We start from the raw sequence: 18,608 nt of genomic DNA on the forward strand, positions 1-18,608 counted from the left end.
GGACTGTCACTGGTGACTTACAGCAAAGCCCTGGTCCTGGGAACTACTGTATACACCTGCTGGTTCCAGCTGAGCTCTCTACTTAATGAAACTCTTAAATGAATTTTTTCTACTCGAAAGTTGGAGATGTTAAGGTAGTTTGAAACGCAACACTGAAAAGGCAACATCCAGCATGCCTAAGACATTGATGATGATTGTTGAGTTAAAATTATTTTTTTGAATGTAACTTAAGTGTTGTCATGTAACTGAACACTAATCTGGACTACAAATCAATGGGACCAGAACTGTGAACCCATGCCTTAGAGGACATGTTATCTCTTATCTCCCAGGCTGCTGTACAGTAAATTAATTCATTTTTCCTATATTTTAAAGTGATTTTTTTATTTAAAAAACAGAAAAACATAAAATGAAATTATTACACCTGACAATACAAATATATTACAGTTAAAAATGTTTTGTTTAAAAACTAGTAAAAATTAAAATAAAGACATTCTGCAACAATATTAACTATTTTGTATATTTCCTTAGATAATGCAAGCCCTTTCATAAAGACATCACACAAGCATGTTCTTTTACACAGTAAAATGTAAGTAAATGCACCTGCTTGTGCAAAGGAACAGGCACAGCCTTAATGCATGCATTATATGTTGAAGTAAGCAAAAGCTTTTTCTAGAATGTAATTTTAATTTAACACCTAGCACCTTTTCCCCCAGAAGTCACAAATAACAATACTGCTTTGAACTGCTTTGGAAATGTAATATTAAGATTTGATTTGAAATGCCTTGGAATGTTTTGCAATTATTTATTATTAAAGGGGAGTGAACTCCTTTTCAGCTGCTTTAAAAGTGTCGCCATCAGTGGCAGTAACTTCTGTGTTAAAAAGACAATACAGCTACGAGGTGTGGAGCTCCAGGGAAATCCTGGAAGCCAGGTCAGAGTTCAAAGAAGTATTTGTCTTCTTCCACTCAAAACTATAAAAGTAACAAACGTGTGCACTTCCTTAGACTGGTGTTGAACTTTTTGATCAAATAGCTGGTTTACGTAAGGATGACATTTTAAATTCCTTTTGTATTATAACTCATTGCTTTTCAAATTAAATATGAATATAATATTTTTATTTATTTGCATTTGAGTGTGAGAAAAGGCTATGCAATATTCTAGACTAGCTTTTAAACAATCATTTAATTCACTAGATAGATATAAAATGTAGATATAAAATTGAACATGTCCCTCTTTGGTGTCCCAAAAGACTGGAAACACTGTGTCTGCAGTTTTTGTTAATCATTTCTTTCTTTCACCCTGTTTCATTTTTTGTTTCCTCTCCCACTCTGTGTCATCTTAGTAAAATATCTTACTGTTATGTTTCACCAGAATTTCAAGCCAAAACCCTCTTAGACTAAAGCAAGTGAATGGGGTAAGCAAGAGTAAGAAAGATACACAGGTCTCTTTCCAGTAAACACAATTTGCATCAGGTGTCCTGATTATCATGATTGTGCTCATGAATTAAACAATGACTTGAGTTGCATTTGAGAAGGAAGAAATTTAACAGCAGAAAAATTCAAATGGCACAAATACTGTACTACTTGAAGGTGCTGTCAAACTGTAATCAACTGTTTCAGCTGCTGAAGACAGACAGGAAAGGCAAAGTTCACTTTTAAACATTGTTTTCTCCAGTGCCAGACAACTCAGGGAAGGACAGAAGAATCATATTTCCATAGAAGGCAGATCCATTCTAATTTTAAAAAGCTGTAAGGATGCAAGCTGTAACATCCTTTCATCCTTAGGTGCACTTTTATTCCAAATGAGGTAAAAGGAAAATATGAGGCACCTTATGAGGCTGCTACTGTATGCAAGACCTGACACTCACAAAACTATAGTTTTAAATAGTTCAAATTGGTTTGCCACATGACTCATATTCAAATTAGTCTTCCGATGACTCTTGGGTCCACAGTGTTTCATTATGTGAAGCATTTCAAACACATCTACTGTAGGATAAATTACATGTACCACAGCAACATCCCAATGGACACCAATGATGTACAATTGACCACTAATCCAAACTTATGACACCATTTTGATTTATTATTGAATTTGAAAGCAATATCAGATAGATTATAGTTCTGCCTTATCACTTTTTCTATCAGCTGTACTGTCTCATCTGCGAACAATCATTAGGTTGTTTTGGAAACTGCCTCTAGCTTACATGTGTTCAAAGCCCAAGTGACAGAACATTTGGGAAATTAGAGTCCCTGTTTGTAATATGCCTCAAAGAACAAGATTCATAATTGAGTTCAAGGAGAATACAAATTCAAGAAAATGCCTGATGTTTGTTGCATACTACTTACCTTTAAAGAACGTTGCTTGTTTGTGTACCTAACTAATACATTTGAGTAGGGAGCTGCCAATGACACCATGACAATGGTGTCATTGTGCAAAATGCAAGGAATACCCAGAGGTTAATTTGACACATGAATATAGAAAGACCTATATTACTAATGACTTTGCTTCGTATTCCTGATCCCTCTCTTTGTTTTTTTTCTCATTTAAAGATATAGTACTTCTTCAGGTGAAACAATTTCTTCTTTCTACTTTTCAGCAAGGAATTAAGCTTTACTTGTATCTTTGCAGCTCATAGGCTAACACAGTTCCCTACTCAGCCTCTTCAGTTGCTGCTATCTAATGTGCTTCTACAGTACGCTTCAGCACAGAATTAACCTCTACTAGACCCTAACTAATACATTAGTTAAATGAAAAATTCAGTAGGTATCAAGGGACCTCTTTGTACAAAAACACAAAGATTATTTTTAAAGATTAAAAGTTGTTTCAACAATTTATTACACATTACAAAAATATACTTATTGTCAAATGGTTGTGGGGGTTTAGCAATGAAAGGCTATAATGAAAAATCGGATCTATACAGATTATCTTTGTTGAGAAAAAGGGAAAGGGCATGGAATAAATGAATTTTAAAATGTTGTAATAAATTCATTGTATATTAATGTTGCTTTTCCTATTACTTTAATGTAGTTTGGACTTCAATAGTTTATTATAGTATTATGAAGATTAATAGAGCCATAAACTAAAGAACAGAGACCTCTGGTGGTAGGTGTAGTATAATTCCTCTATCATAATGGGGTAAATTTGACAAGACATTCAGGTGAGGTAACACTGATTATTAGTGAATTGCTGTGTTAATGTAAGAGGTAAAAATTACCCTCAGTTAGATATAAACATTTTAATTCAAGGATAAAAACAATTTTATCTTTTAATAGACCCAATATATAGTTCTGAATGTATTGTTCAGTAGAATAAACCTTACAACCATTCCTTTAAATTAATGACCTTTTGATTTATTTTAATGTATGTGATATTTCTATGCACATATTAATTCACACCAAAACACTAATTTCTATCTCTAAACCCTCAGAGGGACTTTATCAAGACGTGATTATTAAGAAACAACCATTATCTTAACTATGGCCAAAACCCTAACCCAGACCCAGATACAAACCTAATCCTAATCCTAATCCGATCGTGACCCAACAAAAGTTTGCTTTCAAATGATATAGCAGCAAACAAATAATGAAATGACTTTGGAGAGTTATCAAACAAGCTGCAAAATCTATAAACACTTTTCATCCACAGTTGGTTTCATCCTATTAAAAAGCTGACCTTGGTAACTAGGGAAATTCCTCACGAAGCTATTGTATTGTGTGTGATCATGATTCTCCTGTTATCTAAAAGTCAAGAGCAGTTTTTTAGTACAAGCCAGAGGCTGATGTGAGCACTTCAAATCCCCTATACAAGGATACACCAGGGCTTGAGGATACTGGATTATCCACTGTACTGTACAAGGATTCTGCTAATGTTAACCAGCATTCCTTCCAGCTACACTAAGAGAAACTTTTGAAAGGGAAAGTGGCAATATATAGACTTTGTTTCTGCAATATTGAAGGCTTGTAACTTCATAACCGTGGTTTATTTAGGTCATTTAGCCTTTGTAACAGATCTTTTGTGTAAATCTGAAGTGATGGTGTGTAGGGATAAGTGCTCAATTAAACTGCTCAGTACAGTGGATACAAACAAATCACTTTCTAAACACTACTGCAAGTAGTTTATTTACTTAATGCTCTACCACAAGTAGAATAATATTTTTAGCATTGAGGAAAAGTCACAATTAATTAGGTATCCATCCAAGAAGTAACTAGATCTGGATGAATCTCTGAGCTTTCAGATCCTCTTTCAGAGGGTTAGAGAAAGAAGTTCATTGTTTTGCAAACTACCACAGAAAAGGCACAGAGGAGACCTCTAGTGTTTATCTCCTTAGCTGTTCTGACAATGTACCACACCAATTTATCAATAAATCAATAAATCATTGACTATGAGATCCTCAAGGCAGTGCAGTGAACTCTCTGTTTTCTATTTTCTACCTGTTTTCTACCTGTTGAAATCTTTCTATAGTAGAAATCAAAACTTTAATTTTAAAAATCAGTTTGGTTATTACAAAATTTCAAATGAAGGCGTCAATGTCTTTGATTGTACACCATATCAGCTCCATTAGGAAAGTTGGTTGGCTACAAGCGAGCAGCTGACTTAATGTCAGATCATGTGAAAATCAAGAAAAGTACTTTCAGTACTGCTTATCAATCAAAATAATAATTCCTTCTTGTCATCTGTAGGTTGTAGGCTGGACTGTTTGTCACTGTCCTCAGGGATGAATCAAGATTTTGTGTAGATCACTCTGTACCCGAAGGATGTCAGCAAATATAATGCAAGACTGCAAACCAATATACAAACTGTACAGGTAATCAATGGGAAGGTCCATATGTTACGATCTGTTCAGGAGCGCCTGAGTCACTACAGTCACTACTCCTTTCTCAGTTATCGATTGCAACCAGACTAGATGGAGCTGCATTAATCAAAGTCCTGGGACCTCATCTGCTGCCCTTTCCTGAGGCTCATCCTGAGGTGACAACGTTGGAGCAGGACAATGTGTGGCCTGTGCTGCTTGCGTAACCACACCTTTCTTGTAAAATGAGAATGTGACAGCTGAGCCACGGATTCTCTGATTGCCAGATGTGAGTGACATTGAACTTCTACAGAGTGAGCCGGGATGACATTTGTCATCTGGGGCTCAGAGACCAGTGAACAGGCACGTGCTTGTTCAGGCTCTATGAGAGGAATGGGACAGAATCCCATAAAACACCAGCTGCAACCTGCTAAAAAGCATGTGTCAGGTATCTACAGCTTGTATTGCTTCCAACAGTGATCACACATGCTACGAGACAGATGATTTCTCAGTTACACCCCCTGCTGATCAACCCCATTAATGACAAATGATAAGCAGTGTAATGAATTTGCCTGTTTAATGAAATATAAGAGCACCTGCTAAAAAGAAATGAAAAGGTCATTTTCCTGATAATTACTAAATGTTTTGCAGTTATTAGCTATTATTCACTTTATTGTGGTTTAAAGGAGCATGTTTAATACAGTACAATTTAAAATGGAATAGAATAGGATTTAAAATAGAAAAAAATTCTATTTAAGTAAGGATGAGAAACTGTACATAGTATTTAGGCATTACTAATGTGTACTGTAAATCACAAACATTAATAAAGCCTAAATACCAAGCCTGCATTGTACACAAGGAAAGAAAATGTATCAATATGTCTACTGATAAGACATCAATTACATTGAAAAATGATTGTGTGCTAGCACACAGAATATATCTACTAAAATATATGAACTACATGTAAAATCAACAAAGTAGCTACAGTACATGGTGTTGAACAATGAGGGATTAAATGTTCTTTTTATTGTTATTACTATTATTTTTCTTTTTTTATAAAGTTTATAAAGCCTGAAAGGTATGAAACAGTGTTCTGAAAACATTTACCTTTAACATTAGATTTTGCAGTATCAGTAGAGACATTATAAAAAGCCACCATGTTTGCTTTCATTTTGTATCAGTAACTCTAATGCAACGTAAATATTTCTGTCACTAAACACATGTGAACTTAGAACCAGAATGGAAAAATAACGTGCTAACCACCAGGGGGTGTAAATTATACTTTATATCAGTACTGTATACTTAAAAACATTGACTGGACTACAATATATATATAAAGAAACCAAACTCATTTTATATAGAGCCTGAATGGAAAAACCATTATGTTTTTAAACCGTATTATTCACTTATGTTGAATACCTATTGGATTTTAGTTCATAATACAGCACAGTTACCCAATAACTTAATAGCACTAAGGAAACTTGCCTTAGTTTTTCATTGCCTTTCTGTTTCTTTCCATTGTTTACTACAATCTGCTTTACAACTGTAATTCTTATTTGCCTTACAATTAACACTTCCTGTGTTAATGTATTATTTGTAGTGAGCCAAGCCTGTGGAGGCTGCATTGCAGATTTCATTTGATCATAAATCATAAATGGAGACAACTGGAGCACGGAGTTAGTGAGGTGAAAAAAGTGTCAAATATTAAGATAATAAAGAAGTAGAGAATAACACAGGGGATTTTAATAATGTAGTTCTCCAGACCCACAAAGAAACACCATTTGATTATGTTATTTCTAATATAATGTGAGAAATTGCTATCATTTCTTCACAACCATTCCATAAAGATCCCTTGGTACCTCACACAAATTTCTCTGCACAGAGGCCTTTTCCTTTTCTCTGATAGACAGCTTTTATGTTTGCTCCACTCAGTATGCTGTCAGTAGTTAGTGGTGTCTGACAATTAAATTCTCTAAGAACTTTAAGTAGCAGCTTAATTTAAAGGAGTAGGCTGATCAAATTGATCTCTTGTTTGTCTCTTGGTAGCCCTCAGCAGCGGCAGCACTCAAACACCACACAAACATGCGTCATCCAGACAGCATCTGGGAGAATGTCAACAGCCACGCAAATGAGAAACACAGTAATCTCAAAGGCATAATTTCACCAATATACACGGTATAAAAGAGTATTTCACACATGTACAGTAAATATGTCATTTAGTATATGTAGCAAGAAAGACAGGAAAAGACCCATTAAAACATAATAAAAGTGTTGTGTCAATCTATGTGCAAACAAAAATTAATCTGCTATTTTATATTATCTGAGAGCTATCAAGATATCTTGAAAGCTCCGGCACAGAAGCTGTAAATGTCTTCACTGACACTGTCATGTTTGTGTTTGATATGGAATTAGTCCAATGGCAGCCTGAAGATGGAGGTTTGGAATTCCTCCCATGGGACTGATCCTTCAAAGAAGCTGGATCAGCACATCGTACTGGCACCAACTGTTGCATTCCTATATAGTCTGATGACCTGCTGCGTTTACACAGAGACATACATTACAGCAGTGCTTATGAAGTGAGTGACCTAACATCACATATGAAGCTGACAGGATTTGATGAAATGGGTTACAAATTGTACTTTAAATGGGTGGCTGAGAAGACTTAGATGTCTCCCCTCATAACTTAAAACTAGTGAATTGAGTGGAGGCCTCAACATTTTCTCAGAATTCACACTCTTAAAATACATTCTGTGGTGTCAATTGTACAATATACAGTACATTAATCACCAAGACAGGGAGCTGTACTGTATGCTTTTATCACTCTGTCGAGACTCTCTGCTGGAGACTTCTGCAGGATTGCCTGGCTTTTGTTTTCAAACAGGTTATGGCACAAATTAAATATTATGTAGGAACTGTATATTTCATTACAGAAATTTCAAACACTAATACTATTAAAATGCAAACCTTTTGTGACCTTACAGTTGATTGACTCAGATGTATGTAATAATGAAATTATAAATGATACAGTTCAGGTGGGTAGCTGCGTCAGCATGCGTAGGCTGCAAAGGAACAAGTAATAGGTTTATTTTAGGCTGAAAAGAGAAGAAAGAAAACACAAAGTTTTCTTGTTCCTTATAAATGATACATTTCACAGAATTAATCCCAGGTGTCCTTATCACCACTGCAATGCACATTATGAGGTGTTACAGGTTATAGGGTAATTGCTGACTTCCTTGTTTAAATTGTGCAGGTGGGGAAATGGAAAATGCCTAAATACTTCTAAGCTCCTCTTTTCTTCTATATGGAACAACAAACCAAGCTTGTTTTTTTATAATATTTTAATTCACATTGATCAGGATCATCAAAAACATTGTCACTACAACTCAAGATAAAGTATACCCAAGCAGTCAATATTAGTGGTATTGTAGATATTCCATCATGTAGGAATTGTGGTTTTGCATAAAGAAGGAAAAACATTCAGTGAAAGCAGAAGAAGAGTCTGTCTCAAACTGACAGTTAATAATAAACACTTCATTTTTATTGCTATTATAACAGATGTTTATTGTTTTGGGTGTTGCTGGTTAACCATGAAATACATGTAAAAATTTGGATGTAAGTAGATAAGTGTTAGTATAAATTAGATCAAGGAGAGTGTGTCATTGAAAAAAACAAAGGCATTCGACCAAGGACTCTTGATGATGTACAGTACTAACCTGTCAATGCTAAGATTTGTGCTGACATATCATGGCATTATTGTTGTTTCTATAGCCAAGGAAGAATATCTGTCACTGGCTCTTTCTTAATGGTCTCCCCATTCAACCTCATGCCCACTTGCTCCCTTTTGTAAGACCATTATTAGTAACATCTCATTTTAAACCAATTGCACCATCAAATGTCAAGGAGACTGAAGAATACCTAAAAGGTTAAGAATAGTGCATTTTGGTGTCAGCTTCAGTCAGATGGCATTAGCAAAAATAGTCTACTTAACAGAACATAGGACACAGATTGCACTTATTGAATTGCTCTGTTAAGATGTGATGGAGAACAGTTAAAACTTCACAAATGATACAGCAGCAGCAAAGAGGATTTAGGATTACGTGACAGATGTCTCCTCACAGAGGTAGGGAAATGTTCTAGCCAGTGGAATAGCTTATTGTGGTCTGAATTTAAATTCTTCTGCCAGTTATTACATAATGGAATTTGCACACCTGCTCTAGAATTTAATTAAGGTAAATCATAACTAAATCACTGCCAAATTAGAATCTGATACAGAAAATTGTGTATTCAATTTCTTTCTGTATTGTAATTGCCAAATATGGAACACTGTGTTAGATAATTGTTTTCTACATGTGTCTGGACTAGTGTACAATCCAAGGTGTAATCACACATTGTGGCTATGAACAATGTCCCCTGTGGCTTTCTAATGATGAATGTTCAAGTAAACCAATAGGAGAAATATCCATATCTATGTGGAAAAACCACAACACTAAAGTAACTTTAATTGTAGTCATAGGTGCATGAAACATCAGAAACTATTTATTAGTGGAATGTGATTAATACACAACATGTAGGGAAGCTGTTTAAGAAAATTATCTACATGAGGAATATGATTCTATAAATAGTTAAATAAACACACAAACATCATCTTTCATGTCACTGTAAACACTACAGCTTGTGTTACATCTAGGAATTCAAATTAGCATGTTTAGAATCTCTTTGTGTAAGATGGGAAAGTTTGTGTTTGCGTTCCTGTCTATCCAACTACTATTCCTCTCTGGGTGCTGGCAGGTTTTAAAAGGGTATTTTATATGGACGTGTAAAGTTAGGAAAAAGATTATTTTTGTCAAATATGTAATTGTGTAAATGCTGTTTCAAAATTGAAGCCATATGGCAAAATACATATCATAATTTCAATTGATTACCAGGTAGTCTTTCACAGGCTTGACTGATTCTGGGATGAGAGGCCTCTCAGGAAAATCTGGTGCTGTTAGTGATGCTGGTGGACCAGAAGGCACTCTTCCCACTGGACGGAAATTTCAAATCCAAAATCTAGGGGTAGCGAAAGGAGACACTGTTGGGGGATGTATTATCTCTAGATGGGACATTAAATAAAAGTTGTGACTGACTTTAAATTACATTGTTCATAAGCACAGGTGTGTCAATCCTGGCATCCTGGTTAAATTCTGCTTTGGTTTATACAATCTGGCTTCCCCCAAATCCCTCCTTGATTCAGTTCAGTGGAGCAATTAAAGAAGAAAGATAAGAAAGTTAGAATGAGAGGAGATCATTTGTTAGCCTGTGTGGTTCTTCATTTCACACTTCTTCACTTGATATCTGCTGTGCAGTGGGATCACTGGCATTGCTAGCACTCACGTTTGAGTTAGGTGCTGCAATTCAGCAGTGTTTGAAGTAGGTTCTCTACTGTATATTCGATGCACTCTGAGATCCATTAGAATTAGATCAAGACTACTTAAATACAGGTTTTTCATTACAAAAAACACACCAAAGTTAAAGTTTCTGCTAATCTAATCTATACATTTTACAATGATTAAAGGTGATATCAGATCCCCTACCAAATATTAGAGAATAACATTTGATTTAGGTCTGCATAAGGTACAGTAAGTAGTTTTATAGCCACACATGTCTCAATGTGTGACATTCTCAATTGATTTTAAATATGTGTGACTTTTTCCCTGATACTTAACTCCTATACAGTTGCCGAAGGGTCTAAACAGCACTATTATCATTTGATAAATAAGAACTTTTTTAAAGAAAGGAAACAGCACAGGATTGTTCCTATGAAACTCAACCAACCTTTTTGCTACACATTTCTCTGCTTATGATATGTATCAGCCAGCACTTTTATTATTTGTTAAGCTAAAGAGAAAGATGATATTGTAAACATCACATTAGTTTTTCTTCAAAGGATTGTTGAATGTTTTCATTTTAACCCATTACTGTATTTCCTTAAAATTTAGCATCTGTGTTTCTCTTTAAACATTGATATTTTCTTGGATCTGCAAATAGACAAAAATAGAGTTTTATAGGTAATGAATGATGTGGCTATCATTTTTTCTCCTTTAACTTGATTTTCCATTTTTATCTGATTTTTGTGCTTTATATCTATTTCAAATCTGATGAAAGACACTGTCAAGGTTTTAATGTCAAATCAGGAAAATTGGCTGTTAGTGTGGCCTCACATTGGTCATTAAGCTTTTCACGTAACATCTTGTCAGTTAATCAATGGACCTCATGTTACAAGTCATGTGACCTTCTGCAAATACTGATGAAACAGGTCCACAATATCCTATTATGGATTCTAACAACACATACAGTATTAGCTAATGAAGTCCATGTACTATACATATTACAGAGTAATTACTGAGTTTTAGTGTCTGACTTGTGTGAGAATCAAGGCACCTGAAAATCCCAAACAGAGCCACTGAGTGCACCTTGTTCTCAGAGTGCGTCCAACCTGGTTCCTTTTCTATGCAATTAGGAAGCAGGTTCCTAAAAAACAAACTTTTAACTTCCACCGTTTTCATTGTCCATTTGATGAACAAGCTGAATAGAATGAGTATACTTTCCAGGACCAGAAAATTAAATTGCATGTATTAACCCTCCCAAGACAATTACAAAATTACTGTACAGTAAAATATTAGGTATCAGCAAAGTTGAAAATATTGAGGTATCAGCATAATTACTTAGAAAGAAAACAATCTGGTAATATGAAAGAATAAGTTTGGTCCCAGTACAATTATCTGTTCAGATGTTACTACTGTCCAGAGTCCACTCTGCTAAGAAATATTGCCTTAATTATTATTTGTTCCAACCCTGTGGACTAATATTCTATATTTATTATTAAGGATGTTTAGTTTATTATTGTAAGATGATTATTATAAAAGTTAGCCTTTCACATACAAAAGAAATGTGTAATGGTCTGTAGGATTCATACTTCAAAACAGCAACTGTATGTACAATTTATGAAGAGTACTAACACCTTTACTAAACTGTCTTAAGCTGAAACATAGCCTTTTGCACTCTGATTCATACTGTGTGCTCTCTTCTGTTGTTGTTTTATTAAGGCCATTATGTCTGAGCTAGTTACGATCTGAGATTATTATGAATGCTGTAATTATGCCCCGAAATAGCATGTGAATGCCCAGTAGATGCAATAAGACAGGTATACTGAGAGTGCAAAATGCTTCCCTAGTTCTTTTCTACATATATCCTGATCATCATGGGAGACCGAGAGACTTTCAGGTGTCTTCTTCTCTCTTAGCAGCGAGTGAACAGCAGCAAATGGCCACAACAAAATAAGGAGGAGATTAAGGATGTGGCCTGGAAATGCCATTTCTTTTTTGGTTTTAGCCAGCCTGTTGTGTTTACCTACTGTACAGTAAATTATATTGTATATGCAAGACAGACACAGCGTTTTTACATAATGGAGCTTAGACCACAATTAACAGAGAAATGTTGGTAGCAATGCAAAAAACTTTAAAAAAACAGAAAGCAACTACAGTAAAAGAATTATACATTTTTCATCCATGTTGGGAAAGCAAACAAATTTTGCTTTTATCAAAACTACTGTCTGAATGAAGAGGATATTTAACTTTTAAAAACAATTTTGAAAGTGTAGAAAATGAAACTATGACTATAAGATTTCTACCCCTCAGTACCTGTAAGGATTAGGCAGCACAAAAAGCAACATTAAGTTGGACACGTTCTTTGATACTGTTACATGTTTTTTTTGTGATACAGTATATTGGAATTATTAAACCTATATTTTCTTTTCAGTTAAAAGTCTATATATTTATTTAAAAAACATTGTAATATGGTTTTAATGTAAGCAATAGTTCATTCTGGGATTTTAGTTATAGAAGAATAAGTGGATTTACAGAGTATGATTTCTGGTACTTTCGGCAGACTTTTGTGTCTTATTGCTATCATGTGGACAATGTAAAAAAGTGAACATTTAAACAGTTTTGACACTCTGTTGTACTGTATATTTTTGGGGTTATGCTTCTCTTTTCAGTACACTTGAGCCATCAGTGGAAATAATAAATAAAACAGTCCAATGATATGGTTACACTTCAGTGATGGCGCAGTCAGGGCAAAACAGTTGCTGAATATTTTGACTGATTCTTCCCTCGCCTGTTAAAAAAAGATAACAGAGTCACCTTCTGTGATTTCCATTCCCTTAAATGTCTCCATCTATTACATCCTGTGAGAGGCTAGGGGGCTTGAAAGACTGGAAAAGAGAAAGGAAAAATAATTCCTATTTTGGAGTCACCATGGCAACACCAGACACTTAAATAGAATAAAGAGCAGTGACCAACGGCAACTATGGGGAACTGGATTAGAATTTGTGGGGGTAATCTAGGGAAATTCCACAAATTATCAAATGATCCGATCGTTTAAATATCATTTGTAAATGTAGGCACCTTTCTGTCATATAAAACAATGTGTATACATTTATAAAATAATAAAAAAATAATACATTTAAAGAATTGGAGCAAGGAGGCTTCTAGATATCTTCATTCTAGGATATGTCATGTCATATAATGTTTCTGAAAGCAAGGTTCTGTAGCAATGGGTAACACGCTATTTGTATTGTGATATTACAGATATTTCAATCAGCAATGTTACAATAAGATGCAATATGATGCTCTTACAAAAAAGTTTGTTTTTCCTGAAAGCAATTTACAAATTCTAAACAGCAACAGGCCAAGAGCAGAGTTCAGTAGAACTGTAAGGCTCCTAGTTTCTTTAGATGATTTATAGTGTTATGATTTGAGAGTAATTGTGCTTTGGCGAGATACCAAAGTTTTAACCGGTATTGACAGCAGTAATTATTTTCCTCACATTTCACAAAATATGATTTGAAGTTATTTATTTGTACAGACAGGCTGTGTTAAGCAGATATGCTATTAAATTGCAAAAACTTAATCTATTCCTCTGTGGCATGTATATAAATAGTCCTTTGAAAATACAAATCAGGATAGTTTGCATTTTTTACAGCAACCATTTTAAAAATGGCATTTAAAACCCTAAATCTCCTGGACAACTGATGGGAAAAAACATCAATTACATCCGCAATATATTAATACCTAATTACAATTGAAAATAGTGGCACCATGTGATACGTGTTTTCAAATTAAAAGAAGTGTGACATGTATCTTCTGTGATATGAACTGAAAATCTGAGTGTTTGACTGAAAAATGATAACAAAGAATGATTTTACAGGTTTTACAATCCTACCATCTGTGCTGGTCTGATGGATGATTTGTGTGATTATCTGCTAAATTGATCATGTCATCACAGCTGTCCAGTTCTGACAAAACACTAATTTGAATAGTTAGATTTAATTACAGTTAAATACTGTAGGGTAGATTACTTATTTTAATACAGGAAATTACCAAAAAATGTGGTCCAAAATCATTTTCATCCTGTTTTGTGAAGAATAGACGGACCAATTAATATTTAAACAATCAAGAATAAAAATGACATACTACTATGAGACTGCATTTCAGGGCTAAAGCAACTTATTGGAAATCGTAGAGTTACTCAAAACTCAGTATATTTTACTTACAAAGTCAAGGGCTATGAGAAGTTTAATTTAATGATAACAGTTTTGTCAATATGCTAATTCCTATAGAAAACAGCTTTGCTAAGGGTGAAATCACTTGATTTTTTTTCTCTTAATTGATCATTTTTAACTGATATATAAATTAAAAGATGTAAAATATATCCTAGAAGGTGTCAGAGCTCTGTGCTTAATTAGTGATATTCAATCTCCTGCAGCTTTCCTGGATCATAGTCACTTGTCATAGTCACAAATCACTTGTTCTTCATTTGCCTATGTTTCTGTATCAGTAAGCCTTATATTAGCTGCTGTTCAACATGAAAGCTTTACTCTTCGAGTCCCCAGATCTCTGTACATAAGAAGCAGATGGCTTGACAGCCCGTGTTTCAGACAATGTGTCCATACTCTCCTCTTTTCTCTTAAGCTAAAGTGTTGTCTAAGGCAGTGAGCCATTTTGAATGGTAATTGGATCTTCCATAATGGTGTATTATACAATGGCAAAAATTACCATGCATTTTGAAATCTATTAAATAGGACAAAATGGTGTAGTGATTTATCAAGTTTCACAAAAATAATATGAGTTACAAAATAGGAATGCTGTCATCTTACAATAGCTGTATTCTTTCCTGTAACTCATTATGTAATGTGTACATTAACCTGCAGTTTTTTCCAAGACATTGTACTTTAGAACAGGGTATAACTATATTTGATATTTATGAGGAAGCTTTTTGGTAAGCTAATATTGAAGCAGACAATACAAAGGTGCAAATTAGGATGCAGCAGTATAACAGCAATTAGAAAGAATTATCTATGTTGAATCTCAAAATACATGTGTAACATACTGTAAGTTTGACACGTGGACTAGAGAAAAAATGGATAACTTTATTTCATCAGCTGTATCACACTATTCAGACAATCTGTTTACAAGTTCCAGCTAGTATAGATTTATGACCGAAATGCAATTTGATCCAGCTAGTCTAGATATCACTAGTTTGAGCAAGGGTTGTGTCCAAAATGTCCAGATCCAAAATATACTGTAAATGGCCAGGAGCCACCAGGGTTTCTTCAGTTTATCATGCAACCACAGCAACCCCAGGCACTTGTCAGTGCTGTCAGTGAGTCACTTAAGCCAAATCAATCAGTACCTCCTCCCCAGTACAACCAGCAAGCACCACTAACACACAGCCTCCTCAATGACAAGACAAGTAATTTATCTTATGCTGATCAAACTGATTGCTATGGCACTCCACTTTATACCACATCCTGGGACAATGATGCTTCTTTTAAACAAATGTTCTTTGATTTCCATTTGTCCAGAGTGTTTACTCACGTGCAGGAACTATCCTGGATTGTAAATGATCTGGCTGAAAAAAAATCTTTAATCCCTTACTTTGTCTAAAGATTTCATGACCTCTTGACATGAATAGTATTTTCTTTTCTTGTAGTTTGTTTATTGCATTCTGGTATGCTGGCAAAACCTCTGCTTTTAGTAAAACTATAAACATTCTATAAACAGTTGTGCATGACCTCTCAATTTGTACTATGTTCCCAGTGCCTACCTTTCTGACTAGATTTATAAATTATTAAATATATGTTCATCTTCTGTAATAATTCATTATTGTCTCTTACACTCCACAGTTCCTCATTCTCCTTTTCTGTTGGCATATAAGAGACACGTTCTGAGATCATTCCTCTGCAACCCCTTTTCGCATTTCTAATATTTATTTTGATATCTGTTGGCAGTTCTTTTCAAGCATTTTCTCCCTGGTGATAATGATTCTCTGTGTCTACCCAGCACAGCAAGCTATTTTTCTCAGCCATTTTCTTAATCAGTATATTCGGTATTGCAACCTCTGTGTTTTAGATCTACATTTCGTTTTGGAATACATTTCTTCCTGTGCTGTTAGTAATGCATCTTTGAACACCTTCTGCCTACTGATTATAGTGGGGGGTGTTCAAGCAATACTGTAACATCAATGTTAATTAGCAAATCATTATTAAGCATTGATTTTTGACATCTCAATATGCAGTTATGCCCTTTTCAATATTAAAAATTGTGATTTTTGGATTTATATTCATTGACAAACAATATTAGCAACCATTTGACATTTGTGGTGTAATTTAAAAATAAATCAGTGCTAATTATATTCATTTTCCAGGAGTTAATATGCTTATGGAGTAGAAGGTTTTTTTAATGAACAGGAAAACAACCCTTCTTCAGAGAACAACGTGGATGGGTTTAATAAAAATGAAACACTGGTTTTGATGGGAAGCATAAATATAACTTTTTAGATTCAGGTGCCTCAGATTCACAGATCCCAGTAGCAATAATGACAACATGTTAAGAGGTTGTGTAGGGCTTCTCAAATGTCTCTAGTCTTGCAAGATGATAAGCTGAAACATTAAATGCACCTGGATAAGGCAGATATTTTCCATTTTAATCTAACCATGGGAGGATGTGGAATCTTCTACAGTAGTGTTCCACCCAAGTATGAATGTGCTTTGTGTCTCTCCAAGACCCAAAAGTCTGAATAGCAAAGGAAAGTGCTGAAATATTATCTTTAAAATTCAATATCTGTAATGTAAAAAAACATGAGAAAGGCTTAAAATAAGAGAGACCCATTTAGCCCATCTTGCTTGTTTGCTAGATTAGTCTACCCATTATTTCATCCACTGAAGGAGCCCAGAATTTAAGGTCTCCACCACCTGGCAGGAAGACTGTCCCAGAAACCCACAGCTCCCTGTAAAGTGTAAAGTAGCATGCATTGGCATTATCAAAGAAGCAATTTTCTATAATTTCCAACCTGTCAGGTATGAGTCCAATGGCATACCCACTATGGTACACAAAAGTAGACAGTATGATTTATTGTTTTCATTTTTAAATTTGCACTGAATATTTAAAATAATGAAAGTGATATTTACGAGATAGTCTGTTTCAGAAACATATACACTATTAATATGTTTTAAAAAATGGTCTGCTTCTAGTGTTATAAATGTTATAGAGAGCAGGTATTGAGTGGAATCCATTTTAAAAACAGTCTGAATTTCTGTGACCACTGAAACTGTATGCTTTCTCAAAAAGAGACCAGCAGTGGAGAAGCCTTTGAACACCAGATTACAGAAATGCTAATTGATAAAGTATATTGATTTACAGGTTTGAAAGTGAGCCTTTTCTGTTTATAATAAGGAATGGGACACATAAGGCATCACATTACTTCAATTAAATGCACTTAGAAGTAATAATGATTAGAGGCAGATTCACTCAAGTGATATTTCTTTATTCTCTCACCAACTGAAATAGAAACCAAAGGGGGCAACTAAAAGCCAATTATCATTAGTTCATAAATATGTCATAAATAGATGGTCTTAAAGGGTTTTTATATCGAGCAGAAAGCACTCAGGCTTTGGCAAGCCTGTTTCACAGGAAATAGACCTCTGTGGTATGACAAAGTACAATGCCTACTGTACATTTATGAGGTTTCATATTTGTTTTGACCTGTTGTTTTCCCCACAGCATCCAAAATATGGAGAACACCATGTAAGACAGAATGGAGTGAGTCACATTTTGTAAGTAAAAAAGATGGCAAGGGACCTCCTACTCAGAAGGAGACATTTTGTACACAGAGGTGAAACAGCGCCTGTTATATCCACCTGGATAAAAACATTGTCATGGTGTTGTTGTTTTATAACTCAAAGTCATTGCTGTTTAATCATAATGAGGTCCTGTATTCAGCATTAAATGTAAATTAATAGGCAGAAGAAACCTGAAACATGATAGGTTGCTTTACCACAAATATACCATTGTGACTATCTATGTAGGTTTATTATAGTTCTTGTTAGTAAATTTGATTATGCCCCTGCACTCAATGGTAAATTGAACCCTTTGTAATATTTATGTAGCAACAGGAGTCAACAAGGTTTTGATGAGCCGCTGTCAAATTATTACCATTTATTTATGCTTGAGGCAAAGCTTTAAATACGCTAGACTTGGATTATGCAGCACTTCAATCCCACATCCAATATATTGCATGGATGATTACCAAATAGCTGTTTAAGATAATGTAATTATATATATTTATGAAAACTGTATACAGTGTGTGCTTCTTCAATAAGTGTGGCAGATATGGATGCCAAGGTTTGGAAAATATGATTAGAAAACAATCATTTAAATAAGGATAATTAAGAATAATTCTCTTATTCTTATTCTAAATTTCTTATTCAAAGTCATCTCTG

The sequence above is a fragment of the Lepisosteus oculatus genome, chromosome 3 (assembly GCF_040954835.1).
Source record: "Lepisosteus oculatus isolate fLepOcu1 chromosome 3, fLepOcu1.hap2, whole genome shotgun sequence".
Lineage (NCBI taxonomy): Eukaryota > Metazoa > Chordata > Actinopteri > Semionotiformes > Lepisosteidae > Lepisosteus > Lepisosteus oculatus.